Raw genomic sequence first — 21,071 nt, 5'->3', positions numbered from 1 at the left:
GGTAGATAAAAATATAAAAATACTGTCAAATATCCCTCAATATGGGTATTTTCGGAATCGCGTTGATGTGTAGAGACCGGAAATTCATGTCTGACGCTATGTTGAAATCCACGATGGTGGGTTCTGGTAGAAGAAAAACTTGGAAACACTGTCAAATACACCACAATATGGGTATTTTTGGAATCGAGGTGACGTGTAGAGACCGGGAAGCAATGTCTGACGCCTTTTTGAAATCCAATATGGTGGCTTCCGAATACAGAAAAATAGAAAAATACGGATGGGTTTTCCGTCCTTACACGTCACTCCGATTCCAAGAATACCCATATTTACCCCTCAATTGGACAGAATTCCTAATTTTTTTTCGAACAGAAAGCCACCATATTGAATTCAAAATGTCTCTACACATCACCACAATTGCAAAAATATTTTTTATATTTTCACAATTGATAGTATTTTTCAATTTTTCAATTCACCATCTTGAATTTCAAAAAAGGCGTGAGACATCGATTTCCGGTCCCAACACGTCACCAAGATTTTTAAAATACTCATAAGGCGGTGTATTTGACAGAATATCCCAGTTTTTATTTAACCGGAAGCCGCCATCTTGGATATCAAAATGGCGCTGGGCTTGGATTTCCGGTCCCAACACGTCACCCCGTTTCCAATAATACCCATAGTAAGGGGTATTTGACAGAATTTCCAAGTTTTTCTACAACCGGAAGCCGCAATATTGAATTTCAAAACGGCCTCAGACATCGATATCCGGTCCCTACACGTCACCAAGGTCCCAACACGTCAAGACTCCAAAAATACCCATATTGTGGGTAATTTGGCAGTATTTCCCAGCTTTTCACTAACCGAAAGCTGGCATATTGAATTTAAAATTGTGTCAGACATGGGTTTCCCGTCCATACACTTCACCAAGATTCTGAAAATACCCATAGTGAGAGGTATTTGACATAATTTTCAAGTTTTTTTTTCCAACCGAAAGCCACCATCTTGAATTTTAAAATGGCCGCAGACATCGATTTCCGGCCCTTACACGTAACCCCGACTCCAAAAGTACCAATATTGTGGGATATTTGACAAAAATTCCGAGTTTTTCTCCAACTGGAAGCCGACATACTGAATTTGAAAAAGGTGTCAGACATATGTTTCCGGTCCCTACACGTCATCAAGATTCCAAAAATACCCACATTGAGATGTTTATCACAGAATTCCCAAAGTTGTTCTGCACCCGGAATGACTTGGTTTTCCGGACCCTACAAGTCACCAAGATTTAAAAAAATATCCAATATTGTGGGTAATTTGGCAGTATATCCCAGTTTTTCTCTAAAGCCGCCATCTTAAATTTCAAAACGGCCCCAAACATCAATGTCCGGTCCGTACACGTCACCCCGATACCAAAAATACCCGTATTGTGCGCCGGTTTGGTTCGTAAATGGAAGTTTCAGTGTATTAATAATTAAAAAAAAACATGATTGGAAAAAAAAATCTTCGCTCGCAATCGAAAACAACAAACAGTTAAAACTGAAAGGGTCTAGCACATACCGAACATTTCCAATTCATTTTAATGATATTTTCATGCATTATTTCAAACATGTGAACGCGGATTATGTTTAAGAAAAAATTAAAATATTTTAATCTGCCTTGTTTGACATGAAAATCGACTCGAAAAGCATGTTCATAGTAAAAATAAAAACCTGCAATTAAACTGATACATGAACCTACCAAAACTGCGTAGGCCCTTTTCGAAAAACAAAGCAAACTGACATTTCGGCGAATGAACACCGGTCACTTTGCCACTCACCTAATAGTACGTTCAGACTACAGAGTTATAACATGTTATAGCGCTATCTTGATGTTGCATCTTTGTGTTGCAATTATTTGACAACCGTTATAACATGTTATAACTCTCCAGTCTGTACAGCGTTTAAGAATGAACCTCTCACGTCATCCGAGTCGACTGTCGGAATAGACGAGTGCACGGATGGATTTCAGTTCACTCACTCGACAAAAAGTGACACAACAGCGAGGCTCTGTTTACTAAAAATGAACACATGAATAATGCACGCGTAACTTTTGAAAAGAGCCTATCAACTTTTGTAAACAACTTCCTAGGTCCTTTTTACGATAACCGAAGTACGCCCACGCAAACCAAGAGCACTATTGGGTAGGGAAGAATTTCCCCTACCCAATGGTGTTGTTAGTTTACGGGGCGTATTCGGTTCGCACGAAAAGGGCTTAACAAGTTTTGTGTACAAAAGTTGATAGGCCCGTTTCGTATGTTACGCGAGTATTATTCATGTGTTCATTTTGAGTAAACAGGGCCCCGCTGTTGTGTCACTTTTTGTCGAGTGAGTGAACTCAAATCCATCCGTGCACTCGTCTATAGAGTGAGAAGAGTCATGTGACTGCGAGGTAATAATTGTCGTCTCACCTCATTCGCCACACAGAATAACCCTGAGTAGCTCTTCGTGGGTCGCTGTGGGCCATTTTTATCAAGCGCGTCATACTCAAGAGTATAAACAGAGAGAACCCCGCTCAAATTCCTATTCCTACACAAAACACAAGCTCCTGCTGTAGTTAACAAATAAGATTTATTATATAAGACCACGTAGGCATACTTCACCATTGCGTACAACCACATAGGGCTGTCCCTTGTAGTTTTATTGCAGCATAAGACCCAGTTTTGGTGAGCACAACAAATTCCTCATTGACAAAATCGGTGCTTAGCTTGTTGTCTCTCTTAAATCTTTTCATCAGCACCCGGTCTCCCACTAACACCTCACTTTCTCGTGCTTATCTGCGATTCTCGTGATCCTTTATCTCCTCATCGTCACAGGTAGGCGTAATCTGTGGAAGCTTATTTCGTATTATCCTTCTAAATAGTAGCTCTGATGGCGAACGTCCAGTCGTAGAGTGAGAAGCAGCACGGTACATCAGAAGGAATTTCTGAAGCTCTTTGCGATAATCCTGACCCAATTATTGAGCGATCTTTTCACAGTCCAGTCGGTTCCTTTCCTTCAACTTTGAACCCTCGACTTGGTTCGCAAGCCGGTCGCGTACTTCGGTACTTTCCGCGACGGCTCTTCGATCTCTCTCTCTCTCCTCACTATACTCGTGGCGTCTAACGGTCGATGGGCCGTTGGTTTGTATTCCCGGATACCTTCGTATCGGAAGATGCTCCGTGTCTAACTGCGCCGTATGCCAAATGACGGACACTACGGGTTCTGACCACGCCGTGGATGAATTTCCAGCGGTAAACTACGGGGTCCTGTGGACATAATGGGGAATCACGATGGCGGTTATTGGCGATCGAGAAAGTGTTTCTCTCGAAGAGAATTTTACCTGGATGGTTCTGCACCTCACTCTACTTCTTCACTTCTTTCACGTCCTCACGGTTCTTACTGAATTTCAAACTTGCTTGGACTTGCTTTACGAAGCCTCGCTGTTGAGTATCGCCAATCAAATGATTCTCAACGATGGCGGCTATCCCTCTCCTCCTCGATGAGCCATCGTCCTTCCGCCCTATTTCGTCTCATCATGGCCCCATTATGACACCTCCTAATGGCCTCCAAATCCAGTAAACAGTGCCATCTGATGGTAGGTAGAGGATCTTCCTGTCGTTTAGTGGTGTGGCTGTGTACTGTCCAGTGGGTGATTTTGTGGGCCATGGGTGGTGTTGGTAGTTTGTATTCAAACCTTTCCTTGGCATATTGTTATACACGGTAAGAAAAAAGTACCTAAAATTGAGTTCCTTTCACTCATCACGTGGCTTCCGTGGGGCTAGGTAAAATTAAGTTAAAGAAAAAAACTCAATTTTGAGTAATCCTGGTGTTGACAAAAAAATTATAAAACGGAGCAGACTGGAACCGAACCATGGACGTTGAGATTACGGGGCCCGTGTGTTGACCACTCGTCTATCAACGCTTGTGAAAATGAAATGGTTAAAGGCGCATAAAAGCAACCTCAATGAAAATAAACTTATATTTGAGTTCATTTATTATTACTCAATAGTTGAGTAAATTTTAACCAACGCCGCTTTTCTGATTCACTCAACGGCAGACCTCAAATGATAGAACCCAACGTTGAGTTTTTTTAAACTTAATTTTGAGTATTTTTTTCTTGCCGTGTACCGTCGACCTGACAGCTGAGTAGACAGAGAACATCAGTTTCAAAGCGTCCTGCTCACGCAGTTTGATGCGGTAATGTGCGTGGTCTCGATGAGGTTCAAGTTTTCTGCTGAACAAAAGCGATGGAAATGTCTAAACGCAAACACAACCACGTCTTCGTGTTGAATGAATTTGTTCGTTTGTTTCGTTTTCCTCTCCGTTCGTGCTTCCCGCCCAAGGCAAGGATTACCGAGGTGTAGCAATCACTCACACAACCACTGTACGATACACGCAAGCAGTGACGTCACTATTTGCGTTTGCGTTGATTTTTGGTTTACTTATACAAACACATTTCACTGTATGAGCTACCTCTCTCTGTACTTATTGTTTCCCGCCTTCACGCTCAATGACTATAAAATTCATTGAACTGTGGTCGACGTGGTAAGTAAATTTACATAGTGCAGAATTTATCACAACGTAATAAACTGCTTTTGAATGAATCTTTCAGATGGAGGATAAAGCTGAAAATTGCATAATCGAGCAAATCCTAAAATGTCCTTTTTCCGCCCGTACAATAGAGGACAAAATGGCACTTGTGAATAGTTCGGTTCCTCGCCCACCTATGGAGCAATTGAAATCTACGTATAAATTGAAAGGAAAAATAATGTCACGTAACTTTAATATGTCATCATATGATCAACAATGGCTTTGTGGTTCCACGAAATTGAACAAACTCTATTGCTGGCCATGTTTGTTGTTCCGAAGCCCCAATGAAAAAAGTGTATGGTCCAAGGAAGGATATAGTGATCTGAACCACCTTTCGGCATCTACAAAAACGCATTCAAGTTCGAAGGATCACATAAATAATTCATTTGCATTGATAACATTCGGACAGCTACGAATTGATGAATCGCTAGACCACAGCCGGCAAGTTGCCAGAAACAAACACAATGCAGAGGTGACTAAAAATAGGAACGGGATGAAAACTCTGATTGAAGTCACTTGTTTCCTTGGGACACATGGACTTGCCTTCCGTGGCCATAACGAGAAATCGGATTCTACCAATAGAGGAAACTATACAGACTTTTGCATCGTGGTTGCCACCAAGGACCCCGCGTTTCAAGAGTTTATTGAAAAGAAGGTGTTTAGTGGAACGTCCGGAGGTATCCAGAACGAGTTGATTGAATGTGTTGGAGAGTACATGTAGCAGATCATCAAAGCAGAAGTTAACGAAGCAGAGTTCGTCTCCATATTGTTGGATGAATCGACGGATTCGGCACGCTTATCACAACTGTCATGTACTCTACGTTACGTTAAACCCGATGGTAACAACTTAACAAATGAATATGATTTCGAAAATCTGATTCATATTTTACAATTTTAGGAACACCAGTTGAAAGGCTTGTTCGTTTGGTAGATGTAAGTAGTGACAAAACCGCCGTTGCGTTGGCTGCACAAGTAGAAGAAATTGCAGCAATCTTTGGTCTGAATGCTGACAAGTTAGTAGCGCAAAGTTATGACGGTGCTGCTGTAATGTCGGGAGAAACATCCGGTGTTCAAACATTGGTGAAGCAACGCTTTCCAAAAGCTGGATTTATTCATTGTCGCGCACATGTGCTGAGCTTGGTGCTACTACACTCTTGTGTAAACAACAAAAAGTGTTCAAGGTTTTTCAATACGCTCTCGTCCCTTGCATCGTTTTTTTCGCAATCGCCGAAACGTTGTGGGAAATTGAAGGAGTTTATGAACACAAAAATTCCAAACGTTTGCAAAACTAAATGGTCGTACAGCTCGCGCATGATAAAGATTGTCGATCTAAATTATGCTGCTATTAATGAGTGTTTAGGAGAGATTTATCTTGGTGACAGTGAATTCGACGCTGAGACTTGTACAACTGCCAGAGGTCTCCATGCCTTCATGCTTGAGTTCAACACTATCTTTCTGCTCAAAATGTTTGCTAATATGTTCGCACATACGGATGTTCTTTACCAAATCCTGCAAGCAAAAGAATTAGACGTAGTAGAATGTGTACGGAACGTTAAAGTGTGCTATACTTCCATAGAGGAATTAAAAAGAGATATTCATTTTGATAATCTGCTCAGTGCGGCTATTGAAATGTCTGGCGCAAGCACAAAAAGAAGCAAGATCAATCATCGGCAGCTTCATGACTCCGTTATTGATAAAATTCTCGACGAAATGACAAAACGGTTTAAAGAACTCGATGACTACAAATTCATCGGTCTATTAAACCACGATAAGTTTGAAAGCTGTCACGTTGCTTTCCCGACTGAATTGTTGAAAATTCTAATTAAATTTGATACTAAGTTCGATGAAGCTAAACTAAGCAACGAGCTAAATGTGTTGTACTCACGCCAGGAGTTCAGAGGTAAAAAAATCAAAGACATCATTGCAATCATTATTGAGAAAAACCTCCACCAAACCTTTTCGGAAACTCTAAGGCTTGCCAAATTAATACTAACGTTGCCAAACACAACAGCATCCGTCGAGAGGTCATTTTCAGTTCTACGGCGTCTGAAAAATTATTTGAGAACGACAATGGGTGAAACGCGACTGTTTGGATTGATGATGATGGCTGTAGAGGGACAGTTGCTGAATGAAATCATGAAAAGACCATTATTTTACGATGACATCATTGACGCATTTTCGGGCAAAATTAATAGGAGAATTCCACTCTTGTATAGATAGGCAAAAACGTTGTGAATAAATTCGAAAATATACCAAAAATCTTGTTTTAGTAAAAATGTTGAACAGGTGTCTGAAAATGTCACGCGTCGCCACCGATCTAATCTGATTCGCAGCAAGACCCCTACGGCTTGTGGTTTTGTCCAGAAGCAGAAGTTGTTCTCCATCATCTGTAGGGATGATACTGCAGAAGAAATTTTGAAAATAAAGGCCTAAACGCAATATGGGCGGAAGCGGAACGAAAACGGAAAGTTTGACAGTTGTCACAAATGACATCAAGATGCCTAACCGAAGCCGATTTGGTTCTAACTAATGTTCAATCCGACATGTTAGCTTACTCAGATCCGCTGCCGCTGCCGTTCCACTTCCGCTGTGATTGCGCTTGGGCCTTAAGGCTTTTCATTGCAGTGAAATTCGACCAAAAGTGCGCAACACGTACAATCAAGCCATTACTGATCCGAGAACGGCCGGAAGAATATCCTGTATCTTGCGATGGACAAATTTACATTTGGAACGAAGGATAGGGCAATTTACAAGTTTGTTATGCAGAATTACTGCTAATTGTACATCGGCTTAACGTCCTTCAGCCCAACGAAGTTCGGCTTAATGACCCAACACCGAATAAACAATAAAGACAAAAAGCTTATCATAGGGGTTTTTTCGGCCAGAGTTATGTAATTTATCATGATTTCTCCTGAATTTTTCCATAGATCACTCTGCGAATCGTGTGACTGTCTGTCACTAGTGAATTTTGTCACCTAACTAATTCAACTTGTTCATCGCAAGAGACCGGTCCACTGGACTCGCTGCAGAGTGAGTTTCGGTGCGCTTAGCGGTTCCCGGTTGACGATCCTAAGCAATTTTCTGTTCAGTAAGAGCCTCACAAGAGTCTGTAGGCGTGCAGTCAAGAGTGCCTACAGTCGAACTACAGATGTGAAGCATATCTGAATTGTGCTTATATATTTGCAATCTGAACCACTAGTTACATCAACACTAGATTATTGACCAAATTATCGACAAGCAGGCAGTAGTAATAATTGTTTAACACAGACAGTTCATCCAGACATTACGAGCTATCTTTTTGCAAGGATGGCTCTGAGTCTGCACGACGTACTCGACGCGTCGATTAGATGACCATCGTTCATCTTTTCGTCCATTCGAGTCATTTACTTGCCTTAGTTGGAGAGGTGAAATTTTCTTCCTCCATCGATCAGGTTACTACTTCGTTTCTGAACACCTGCAAGGAATCAGTAATTGAAATTGTCAATTTGAATTACTGATTCCTTGCAGGTGTTCATATCATTTTGACATCCATTCAGAATCTTGTGGAACGGTCGAGTTGGTTTGAACACCGTATAGGTGTGATAACTTCCATTTTCACATCCCGCTCCGAAAATGAAAATTTAAACACAATCACATAGAGGAAACGTCGGCTTCGGCAATACCTTAACGTACTATCGTCAGGCGGTAAACTAAGTCCTAAAGCACTCAAATTTGACCAATAGATGCTCTGAAACACAATGTATCCAAATGCCAACATTGAGCTCTCAAGGATGTTGTTTACCGCCTGACGATAATAGAATAAGGTATTGCCGAAGCCGTAATTTACCCTATGTCCTTAGGGTCGTCAAACTCATGGGATATTGACACCTTAATTGGCATAGTTCGGCCTACTTCGGCACAGCTGGCATAGCGCTTGGCACAGTTTCTAATCTCTCGGCACATATTAAGGTGTGCAGAGTTGAGTACCCCTTGAAACAGCATAATTCTTAGATCTTCATCTTCATGTGGCTGCTATGGAACAAGAGCGAAAGCCAAATGGCTGTTGAATTTATTGTTACTTGGGAAGCTGTAGATGCAAGTTTTCCAGTTCAATTAAAAATTAATTTGCGCGAGCTGTTTGGCAATTATCTGGTCAGAAAATTTTGGGTGACAAACCTTGTCTGTAACTGGAAATTCAGTATCTACGATCAATTTACGCTTGAAGAAACGGACATCTACACTGTGCGCTGCTAATTACCTCGTTAAAACTATCGCGCAATAAATACATCTGGAAATCGGCAGCCTTTGTGTTTGGTGACATTGAACACGCAAATGAATAGCGCCCCTCTCTTTCGACACATCCAAATACAAAAATCTTCAAAAGAAATAAAACGCAATTAAGAACCCTTCCCGTTCGTTCGTTCGTTCGTTCGTTCGTTCGTTCGTCCGTTCGCTACATTGTGTAAAGTAAACATTCAGTCAAGAGATTTTAGAACACCCTACCGGAATCAACACAAAGACGGACCGACGAAGTCCAAGCACAAGCACAGTCGAAATGACGTGACAAGAATTTCCTTATTTTACGACGCACGTTTCAAAGTCAGCTCGTTTAACCGTTTAAAATAACACTGAACTGATTTCAGCTTCCGATGCAATGATGTATACCATGACAGCAAAGTGACAGTTTGAAATGAAAAACAAAGCATTCGGAAATTTGATTTGCATAATGATTATCGCCAATGGCCATCCGTTTCCATTCTACCAATTCTGTTGCACAAGTAAACACACCGAAATGATGTGAAGCTACGCAGGTATTTGCATATTTCCATTAAAAGTTTGCTCGGAAATCATGATTCATTTACATTGAAGCTTGGTAAAATGGGTAAAATAAACACGCACTTTCGGTTTTTTTGTTGCAGCGAATTGCTTCGTTCCGTCATTCTTAAATAGAGCCGTCGAAACATTTCCCAATCAGAATCACATGTTCGAGTTCTTCATTTCCTTCAACGTGTTGCGCATCGTGCCATCAAGTGTGGTAAAACGTAGTATTAAATCGTTTCTACTCACTCCAACGGATCTACATATAGCAACCACACAGGTTGTTGAGATCTTCTGAAGTGTCATACACTCAACATAACGCATAAATTGATGATGAGAATATGTAAATAGCATTCCACAAGTTCGAAGCATAATACAAGGGCACAGGAAAGAGGGAAAATCTATTTTCCGAAATCATAACCGAACCATCATTTCCCGGTGCAGTTAGTGCGGAGAGCAGCAGTTGTCTTCTTCGTCTTCTAAGAAGGAAGCGGCATGATGGTTAGTGAAGAAAACGGAATTGCCTCCCCTCATGCCACTTTCTGTTGTAGATACATGTTGCTTGTTGTTCGGTATGTTCGTGTACCTACCTTACGACACGGCACAGCACCGAAGCGGCGCACTGAACCGGTACCTACCTACTGGTGAAGAGACAATATTCTCTAAATCAGATTACCATCGATTTCCGAATCAATCACCGTAGCAACAAACCGACAGCTGGTGGCAAAGGAAGAACGGTTCCCATGCGCTCCGCACTACAGGAGCAGAGGAATCGTCCATGAATTACTCGCAGGCAATCAGAATAAAGATAATTAAGGGTATTCACATAGCATAACATGTCTTCCAAAAACTTGGTCTCAGACGTCATTTCAATTGGAAGTTTGGAAGTGACGTTTTCGAGTTATGATTTGTTAAAATTTTTCGAAGTTTTTTCTTTCAAAATGGCCGAATTTTAGCAAAAATATCATTCACATAGTCCTCTTCAGCCGGGTTCGTATTGGTGCGAGTTGCGTGTGTTAGTGAGATGAATTTTTTTGTTAGCTGTGAGAAATTTTTTGTTTGCTGTAAGAACTGTCATTCTATAGTAAAAATAAACAACAAAACGAAAACAAACCCTACGCTTGCACGGTAACAGTCAAATACCCTTTTATGAGTAAAAGTTAACCCATTTTTAATAAAAGTGGCTTTCCTCATTAATGAGTAAATTATTTTAACATCAATGAGTTTTTGCTAACAGTAGCTAACAGTTATTACTTAATTTGCATAATAAATTGCTCATTAATTAGTAGTGCCACTTTTATTGACAATGGGTTCACTTTTACTCATAAACGGATGTTTGATTCTTACCGTGCACATGACAGTATACGCTAGTGTGTGTAAAACTATGTTATTACACGGTGTTTCGTGAAAACCCATTAATGGGTAAAAAAATACCCATTTTCAAACCATGTATGCAGCTGTCAAAAAATGGGGGAATTTTGAAATCATAAAATGGGTGAAAAAATACCCATTTAAAGAATCAGTTCACGGCTGAATAATGGGTATATTGTTTACCCATTAATGGGTGAAAAAACACTTCGAAATTTTATCGTCTCATTTCCGTCACCGGCTCATTGGGAATGCAAACCTCGATGCAAACAGTTACTGTCCGCAGCAACGATCTCCGGAAAATGTTAGAATCCAAAACGTTGGAGAGGCTTACGGATAAGTCAATACAATGGATAATTTGTATTATAATGTTTTGTGAAAAATTTGAGCGGAACACCTGCATTTATTTTCAATGTTTTAAAAACATTTTTACATCAACGAGCGCTTGCATCCTCCATTTGTAAAAATGGGTGTTTTTTCACCCATTTTACGGTAAACACAATATAAGAAAATGGGTGAAAAAACACCCATTTATTGACAGACCACCCATTTACCCATTTATGAGTAAACTAGAAACACTGGAATAAGAGACCAGCGGAGACACTGTTATGATTCCAATCGAACTGTCAAAAGCGGTTCCAATCTGCAATGTTTACAAATGGTTTGCTTCAATTAGGGAGGAGTATTAACATCGTTTAACAATCACTCATGAACTCGCTCATCGGTGCATTGGCGAAGTCACTCGCAAGCAGTTACAAATGCAAGTGAGGCCAGGATTGCTTTGATGTCTATCTTGTTGCCAAATTCATGTTTTTTTTCTCCGCTGGTCTCTCATTCCAGTGTTTCTAGAGTAAACCATAGTTTACCCATTAAATGAGGAGGGGCACTTTTAGCGGAAATGGGTATTTTTATACCCATTAATGGGTTTTCGCGAAACACCGTGTAGTGTAGTGTTCGTGAGATCCTGCTTGGAGAACTCAATATACCACGGCTTACACACGGAAAGACGAAACAACTCAAAACCGAGATATAAAGTACCTTAAAATCAGTACTCCGTTATCACCACAGTTTTGGATGAAAATTTGTTCTCATTGGTGAGTACTTTTAAGTTAATCCTGAAGTACAACTAGAACTTATTTTTGAGTACATTGTATCTAGATTTTGAGTTGTTTTGTCTTCCGCGCTATGAAAGTATCCAAAATCAAGTGTAGCGATTGCACTTAATTTTGGATGAAAAATCGTAGCCTGCGCCATGTTTATTTTATTCTCGCTTTGTCGTCTGTTGGAAGCAACAGTTTTGTGAATTTTCCATACACTGGATGGGCTCAGGATTCTTGAGGTGATGACTACTAACCAATTGGACCAACCTCGGAACCAACGGACTATTCGATGTGGTAAGTTTGCGTCATCCATGAGAACTTGAAGGCATTGAACATGAAAGGAATTTTCATTTATTTTAGGCATAATCATCCGCTATGATATTCAGATGAGCAGTTTCGGGAATAGAAGTTTTCCGCTGCGGAGGAACATCCTGAGAGCCAAAAACGGACATCTGCACATGGGGACCAATAGATGAAAATCAATACGATTCTAACGTCCTTTGGGTTGTCTCATAAGGATATGGGATCATCAGTTTGCCGAAAGAAAGGTACCATCAGAAAATCTGTCGGTGTTAGCCAGCAACATGATTTCACTACCCGTTATGTTTAAATATAATGCTTATATAAACACTCTGTAAATGTCCTCAATTAAAAACTTTTCAGATTCTAAAACATCAAGAAGACGAAATAGGCCATCGAGACGAATAGCCAGCATTTGAAGTTCACTTGCAGGTTGGACTGATAACAGATTCAGCTGGCCGGTTGTGATAGGACGTCGTTGTGTTCCATTTCAAACCGGAATGCTTGTCTAAGAAGAACCCAAAAACTGAATACACCACGCCAAGTTCTGGACGGCCGCATTTAATAGTAATGAAGAATAATATTGTTTGATGAGTTGAAAATTGTTAAATTGTTTCATACGAATAATAATAATAATAAATTTGTTGATTATAATGCTCATTTTAAGAATTCAAAATAAATATTTGAAGAATCAAATTTCCAGTATAATTTATTAAAATGAAACCCGGTTTTGAGTAGATTTTACCAAACATTCACTCTTAATGAAACAGTTGAATTTGACTCAAAACGATGTGTATGCAAAATACTTAAAATTGGATACTTTGCAAAGAACTCAATTTTGAGTGGTTGCACTTAGCTGTCAAGATGAGTACAAATGACTTAATTTTGAGTTGTTTCGTCTTTCCGTGCATATACCAGCTTAGCTCATTAGAGAGTAAACATCAACCGAAGTAGGCCGAACTAACCTAAGAGGAAGTAACGTCTTCTGAATCGTTAAAGTAAATAGTGCAGAAGGGAACATTTTTTCACCGCTCTCGGGTTTTCGACGTGCCACACGGGATTTGAATTCATCCGGATTTTGGAACATGATGGCAAACCCGGAACTTAAGCAGCTCCAAGAAACTGATCTTGTAGAGGATCCTGAACTTCGTGTCCCGGTAGCAGTTCCCTTTCGCTGACATCGAATATCCAACACAAGCTTGAGAATCGGAGCCGCCCTGCCCTTCGGTTAGATAGCGTATAGGGCGTCGTTGTGCCAATTTGGTCGTGGCACATTTCGAGTATGAGAGAGTAATTGCAGTTAGATCAAAAGTGCCTGAGAAACATGCAAGTACTTTCGCAGATTACCCGAAGTTGCGATAGTGAAGGTATGATCGCAGACAAGCAGACATGACACTCTTAAAGGTTCATCAAAATCGTTTTTAACGGTAAATTTATATGTTTCTTAGTTGGTAGTACTACCATAGAGGTAACTCTAAGACTAGAAGGTCCCGAAATAACGTGCTCAACTTTTTGGCTCAGCTCTGGTACTCTCTTCGGCAAGGTTGCAAAGACTCATTTCAGCTAAAACAATGTTTTTCTAAATTATGAAATAATTAGATGCCATGATCAAATTTTGAATTGGTAGGATACAAGAAGAGGTTGCAAAGAATGTGTTTGACATATTAAACCTGTTTATTTCACTTCATGAGAGTCACAATCAGCGATTTTTCACAAACTCACTCACTCACTCAGCGATCAGCAAATCGCTGATTGTGACTCATAGAAAGCAAAATTTACAGGTTTTATGTTTCCAATGCATACTTTGTAACCTCTTCTTGTAAGTTACAAGTAAAACATGCCATCATACCATCTTTTGGTTTTATTATTCCGAAAAACATTATTTTAGCTGAAATGAGTCTTTGCAACCTTGCTCTTCGGTCCCAAGCTAATCGATTCACCCCTCGAAACATAGGAAAAACCAATAACCCCTCATTTTATCTGTCAAACTTTCATAGCGAATCAAAACAAACATTGTGTAGTAGTAGAATTTCGACTAGAATGGGGTACGTTAATCGTTTGCTTGGGACCAATAGGCTAGTCAAGTAGTGAGCCAATTTAAAATCGTTAGTTTCGTATTGATTGTTGGTACTACCACTTGTCGTGCACATAATCAATTCCCTAGCGTTTGACGTTTACACACTACAACCACAGTGTATTTCCCATCAAAGTATATACGACAGATTGCGGTAGGGTTTACAATGATAAATGTTCAATGTGTTGTGTCTGCTTGTCTGTGATATAACATTGAGGTAACGTTAGGATAAAATCAAAACATTGATGTTGGATTACCTGAGACTAGGTGGCTAAACTTCGGTGGTGGACACTCTGACCGTCGGCTTTGGATTTGAGTGGTAGGTTGGTGGGATATGGGCCTTCTTCTTGGCACACACAAAAAACACATAAGTTCCTTGGGACTCACACAATCGCACTACAACACTACATTTATTCACATTAACAAACTATATTTATTGTTGGCCTCGCAGGATTATCTTCGACCTTGTGCCACTTATTACTAAAATACAAATTCGTATCTAAACCTAATTATCCCAATCCCACTATAAGATCGTAGACGTGGTGAATTTCACCAACGAACGGTTCGTAGACCAAATCTCTCGCTCTCAAACAAAATTTTATCTCCCGTGAGACTCATCCATTAAGAAAGCGAAAGTGATCTGTTGTTGATTGTCGATGACTGGAACAAAGCCACGGTCGAACAATCTACCTTCCTACTTCTACATCATACGGCTGATCAGCTGGCTAATTTGTCGATCGCAGTGCTAGGGTAGTCCTCCAAAAGAATTTGTATCCAAGACACGACCGTAGATTTGACGTAGGATTACGTGTTCGGTATCAATATTCGGCGACTGTGTTAGAGAAACCACTTTTCCCATCACAGATACACCTCGTTTTCTCTTTCCCCGTAACGGAGAAGATGGGCGTGGCCGACAATGGTAATTGTCATGCTTATCCTGTTCTGAATTCTGATTGCAGAGTTATTGATTCCCAAATAATTTTCCTTGAGCCAATAGAATAAAGAAGTTAAAGTAGATACATGACAGCTGCCAGTATGCAATCTACGAATTACTCCATTACAAACGCAACGCAACGCACGGAAACGCCTCGTTTTCTAATGACAATAATACACATTTTCGTGCACAAAACACACGGAATTTTTGATTTATATGGGGGTACACTTTGTGAGAACCGAAAATGGAACATGTAACGAAATTATGAAAGACATTGAACGTTAATAACTCAGCTGCCCCAGGAGCAATTTCAATAAATTTATCACCAATCGATCAGTAATGCTTCAACGCATCTGTTAAAATTAATACTTTATTACTTTTCAAAATGTCACTGTTGCTAGAAGCGGCGCCGGTGGTGTAGTGGTAAGCGTGATTACCTCTCACCCCAGCAGGCTTGAGGCATAACAAGTAAAAGCGTTGGTCCCCGGTTCATGAGTTGATGGGTCGATAGGTAGAGTCCAGATGTGGGAGCTGCCTCCTGCCGTCGGTAGCATTGGTGCTTGTGAAAATCCACCGATATTAACTATGGGCAAATCACCCACGATGCAGCTTATCAATGTCCAACTTACCCGTGCAGCAGCTTGAATCCAAATGACCTTTCACCAACTGTCAGGAAATTTGTATGAAAGGTCATGACCTACATAGTTATTATCCATCTCATATCTTCTCTCTCCTTCGGGAAGTTTTTTTTTTATCAATAATTAATGATAATGAATCACTGAATGCTGTCAGTTTTAATTTCACTAATATCATGGCGCCACCCACCTTTCTATTGGCATAATGTTAATAAAAAATGTATGGAGAGCTAATTTTATTTCCATATTTTTTTTATTATTTTTTCGAGTTTTTTGCGTAATCAGAGAAAACAATATTTTGTAGTTGTGTTCCTCAAAAATTTGTTGAGTCACCAGAGTCAATTTTTACATTAAAACCAGTATTTCCCACTTTGACTATTGTTTAGTATTACTTCTGCGTGAAGTCAACGATTTACATAATTTCAAGTGGTAACTTTTATACGATAGATGAGGAGGAGAAAGTATAGAATTGATAGTTCCGTTTAGAGTACGGCAGTGTGAGTATAGCATATAGAGTATTTCCCATTTTTTCATATAAGCAAAAACAAATCGCCGTATCTTTTCCTAGCGACATCGGCGGCGTTGGCTGCGTCTAGAATTAAAACTCACTTGGACAACGTTAATCGACTGGAGATTTTCACAGTAGTCTGGAACCAGATCACAGTATCTGCTGTTCGATTCGGACAATTTCTGCAGCAAAGCCTCAACGCGATCACTGTTGGACACAGGGGTTGAAACGGTTGACGTTTTTTTACTACACTCGCTTCGTTGTCGTGCGCGACAGTCTGTTTGTATTCATACACTCATGCTCTACAGTCGTCTCTCTCACACTACACAAATGGTAGAATAACATTCGAGCAAAAAGAAAATTATCAAAAAACTATCATATGCAAAGGGTATTCAACTCTGCAAACCTCAATCTGTACCGAGAACTTTATCTGTGCCGAAAACTGTGGCAAGCGTTGGGTCGAGTGTGCCGAAGTGTGGCAATCAAGCTGTCGATCTCAGTATCGCATGAGTTTGGCAACCCTGCAGTTATGAATTTTGAGATTGTTTGTTTACATTGCCAAGTTCTCATGGATGGATGAACGAGCTATATCTGTGTATATTGCATAGTATATACGAGGGTAATCACTGTGCCTGTCCTGTTAAAAAGCAACACGTGCATCAAATAAAACGAATGTGAGTTTTTCTTTGTACAACATTCATTCCTCTTGCTTTAACGATGATAAGATTGGTAGGCGCGAGATCGTCGGCCACTGCTGGAACTGTTAGCCAGTATACGCTGACCGTTGCCAACCATTAAGTTCAACTCCTCCACGAGAAGGAGAAGGGTGAGTGATGGCAGAGGCTGTCCATCAAGGACAAGAAATTTCTTTACTGTGTCTCATTCTGGTAGACGTTTGCCGAAACCTGTACTTATGACCCACCCGGCAAGTGGAAAATGTACCTCTACATTATCATCATGGTACTCGGACAATGCTACAACCTAGAAACCAAGAAGGAATCGACCTAAAATGCCCACTGGCGGTAGTAGAAGCAGCAATAGACCTTCAGTTACTTCCTAGTGTTAACCTTAACTTGTGGGTACTGAATTCATCTAAGTTTGCTAAACATGTTTTGGTGGGAGAGTCAATCGACTGCGTTCATGGTTTTGAACTTTTGAACAGCCTAATAAATAAACAGGAGGTCCAGGAAATCACTGAGATTATTCAATAACAACACAAAAATAAATAGTGCTGCTCTTCTTTATACTCATGGCTCTCAACTATTCACTTTTAATCCGTTTATCCTCATCGTCCATCAAATAATTTCCAGCAGCATGCAAATGCGTATCTAGGATCTAGATACCGGCTGTCAACGTTTGATTACTACCTTCTCTTTGTGTTTGCTTGTTGTTCCTTCATAACTTTCATCCTTACTTGGTTTTGCCGGAATTGCATACTTATCCCCTGCTGGCGCGTTTATAAATACCGCGATTCAGATTGGCTCCGTCGAGGGCTCCATTACCTCCGGTGTGGTTACCTTCACAATTCTGTTAGCAGCATCAAGAAGGACTCACTCGTTTTCTCAGAACGGCCGTTCCGGTCGCGTTCTCTCCTGTGGCTTTGCCCCGGCGAGGAGACGATTTTTTTCAAATCCATCCTCACTCGCATTCAGAACGGCCGTCCCGGTCGCGTTCTTATCCTATTTTCGTCTCCTGGCAGGATCGCCAGAAATGTGAAAATCTGCCGATATTAATTATAGGCAAATCACCCACGCTTAGCAGCTTCAATGTCCAACTTACCCGTGCAGCAGCTCGAATCCAAATGACCTTTCACCAACTGTCAGGAAATGTGTATGAAAAGTCATGACCTACCTAGTTATTATCCATCTCATAGTGCTCAGTACGGAAAACAAGATCGACGGATAAAAATATAATTTGGATTTTCTTTTTTTATCTGTTTACTCTGACGTTTCGTTATATGTTTTCAAGGTTCCGGGTCATTTGACCGAATACCGTTTGGCTTAATGCCATTTGGTCGAATGTCTTTTGCCAGAATACTCATTGCTTTGATTCGTTAATTTTAATTTTAACATTCTACTAAGCTTTGGATCTGGGATCTTCATATTGCAGTGAATCAAGAGTTTTGAAACATTCAGGAATGGGAAAATGTCTTTAGTACCCAGCGAATTTAATAAATGTTCCACTTTGCAGCCCTCAGATTTACCATTCTGCTAGTGTTTTTTTTTAGTTAGCGGACCGTAGCGACGGGCAAAAATTTATGTTAGAAGCTGTTTGAGAAACAAGCTTATAAAATAAGCTTCTAACAGAAACTTCTAAAAGAAGCGTATAGAAAACGCTTTCCCATCGCTGCGCTCCACCACCTCAAAAAAAAAAAAAAAAACACGGGCATATCAGAAAATTTGAAGGTTACACAGTCTATGGAACATCTCATCGATACTTTTTTTTAACTTGATTATACAGTATCATCCGACAAAATCATGTTCAGATTATCAGGTTTTGACTAGTTAATCCGACTGTCCATACTAAAAATCAAAACAAACAGACAACATGCTTACAGCATAAATCTGAAAACTGACAGCATATAGTATTCAAATGCGTGTTGATATTTTTCCATCCGGCATTTTCCGGATTAACAGGATCCAGATTTTCGAGTGTCGGATAAGTGAATTTCAGCTACGGATCGTTATTAGGACTGCCATTTAGGAATCTAGTAGTGTTCAACAATTGGAAATCTCTTTTCAAGTATTTGGCCAAACTGCATTCGACCAAATGGCATTCGGCCAAACGGCATTCGGCTAAATGGCCGGACATCTTTTTCAACAAGTTATTTTATTAATTTACTGCAAGCTTATCTTGTGATAATAGTAATTATTTTCCTACAAATACCTACACACTGTAGTTTTTTCTACCGAGCTCGGCTGTGCAAATCTCGGCAAAAAAGTTTTACTGAGATCTCAGCAAACATTTTATTTGTTTGCTGAGATTCAGCTAAGCATTATCTGAGACTCCGCAATCAAATGGAACTTTTGCTGAGATCTCAGTGAAATTTATTTTGCTGAGATTTGTACAGCCGACCTCTTTAGAAAAAACTAAGTGTGTAGGTTGACTGAACTAAATTAAAAAAAATAATTCAATAAAATACAAATTTTAGTCAGTTTGAAGAAAATAGAATTGAGAAAAATTAAATTTTCTAGAAAATATTATAAAAAACTAGCAAACCCGGCGAACTTCGTCCCACCCAAAATTGAATTTTTGTTTTAAACAATTTCGAGCATGCACGATTCCATCCTTAATTATTATTTTTTGATCAAACATTCGTGGTCTTATGTATGGCACTCTGTTTTATATACAGAAGGAGAGAAGATAGTTTCCGACTTTTCCAATATTGCTTTAAAATTTTCCAATTTTCTTGTTGTAAAAATATTTCTTGGGCGGAGATGGAGCCAACAAAAAAAAGACAGCTCAAATCGGACGATCCGTCTTTGAGTTATGCGTGGTCTTATTTATGCCACTCTCTTTTATATATTACATATAAAAATTCTATGAAATTTGAAAATTCGTGATGAAATGCTTTCTATGCTTTACAAATATATAAAGATTTTTTAATACAATTTTGAGCAATCAAAATATCATAATAATCTAATAACAAAATAAGCTATTGATTTTAAATTGAGTTGATTTATTGAAGAACATACCAATAACTTAATAAGATATGATAACAAAATTGGATATTATTTTGCTATTTACCTCTACTCGGGATTAATCACAAATCGTGACAAAACGATAATTTCCGCAACTGTTCTATTTTTTTACGTTTGAAATCCATGAAATTGTAAAGTATATGTGAAAATACCACACGATTTACATTTAATCCTATTCAATTGCATACATTCAGCTGCTTCCAACGTTTCGACTCGCCTTCTTTCTTAATCAGGGATCTGATAAATTAGAAACAAAAAAAAAGCTTAAATTTCACAACTGACACCACAACATTGACACATCCCATCAACGGAAAAGTACGTAATTCCTGGAATCTCCCTCCGTTCACCCTTAAGCACCTTCATCAAGATACCACTTCTTGCGGATTGGCGTGTGTCTCCTGTCTGTTGCCCTCTTCTTTCACTACCCACCACGGGACAGGATCGCAGGCAACGGGTCAGGGGCAGCAGCAGGAGGCACACGCGAGCTCCCTTCAACGATATTATTTATTTCCACTTCCTTGCTAATATTAGATCTTCTTCTTCTTCTTCATTTCCTCGCACCGAAGGCGGAAAACCGCCTGTTGACAAACGCAGTTTATGGGTGAACGACAATGGCGCTGAGAGATAGAAAGAGGATGTTCTCATCACTAGCTTGCATACTCGTTGTTTTGGACAGAACTTTTCAGACGCATTTTGCGTCTTTTAATTCAAAGCCACTTCCAAATCTGATATTTTCCTATAGTGACCATTTCTGAGCAGCTGCCCACCTGTAAGATCATACAAAACAATCCGAATCTGGTAGCAAAATTAGCATATAATTCTCTCACGCGATTGGAATCGCAATTATCATCACGCCCCAGGAGGTATGCAATGTAATTTTTCCCATATCTAATTTTTGTCCAGTCACGCGCCACCGATGACAATAAGTCGAGCGAGGCAACGGGCCCATTATCGTTAATACCGAGCAGTGCCAGTGGCCGGGCTTGCCTATTGCTGCTGCTGCTGCTACTATATCTATAGGTAAACATAGGACTGTTACAGGGTACCCTTATG

The 21,071-nt window shown here is 39.9% G+C and overlaps 1 protein-coding gene across 2 annotated transcripts in view; it reads right to left on the bottom strand.

Annotated features, from left to right (window-relative positions):
* Positions 1 to 21,071, bottom strand: part of LOC135710278 (uncharacterized) — a 98,799-nt gene that overhangs the window by 19,404 nt on the left and 58,324 nt on the right. Inside the window, exon 1 of one of the 2 annotated variants that reach the window (XM_065232803.1) lies at positions 14,498 to 14,518. The exons of the other annotated variant lie outside the window; for it this stretch is intronic. The gene's annotated coding sequence lies outside the window, so the exon portion shown is untranslated. Of the gene's footprint in view, positions 1 to 14,497; positions 14,519 to 21,071 lie in introns of those variants that run through there. 2 annotated transcript variants of the gene reach the window in all.

This window comes from Ochlerotatus camptorhynchus, unplaced genomic scaffold, assembly GCF_037179485.1.
Source record: "Ochlerotatus camptorhynchus isolate MF236.1 unplaced genomic scaffold, CSIRO-AGI_Acam_v1.1 ptg000374l, whole genome shotgun sequence".
Lineage (NCBI taxonomy): Eukaryota > Metazoa > Arthropoda > Insecta > Diptera > Culicidae > Ochlerotatus > Ochlerotatus camptorhynchus.
Note: the sequence above shows the minus strand (reverse complement) of the source record. Positions and strands in the feature narration are given on the sequence as shown.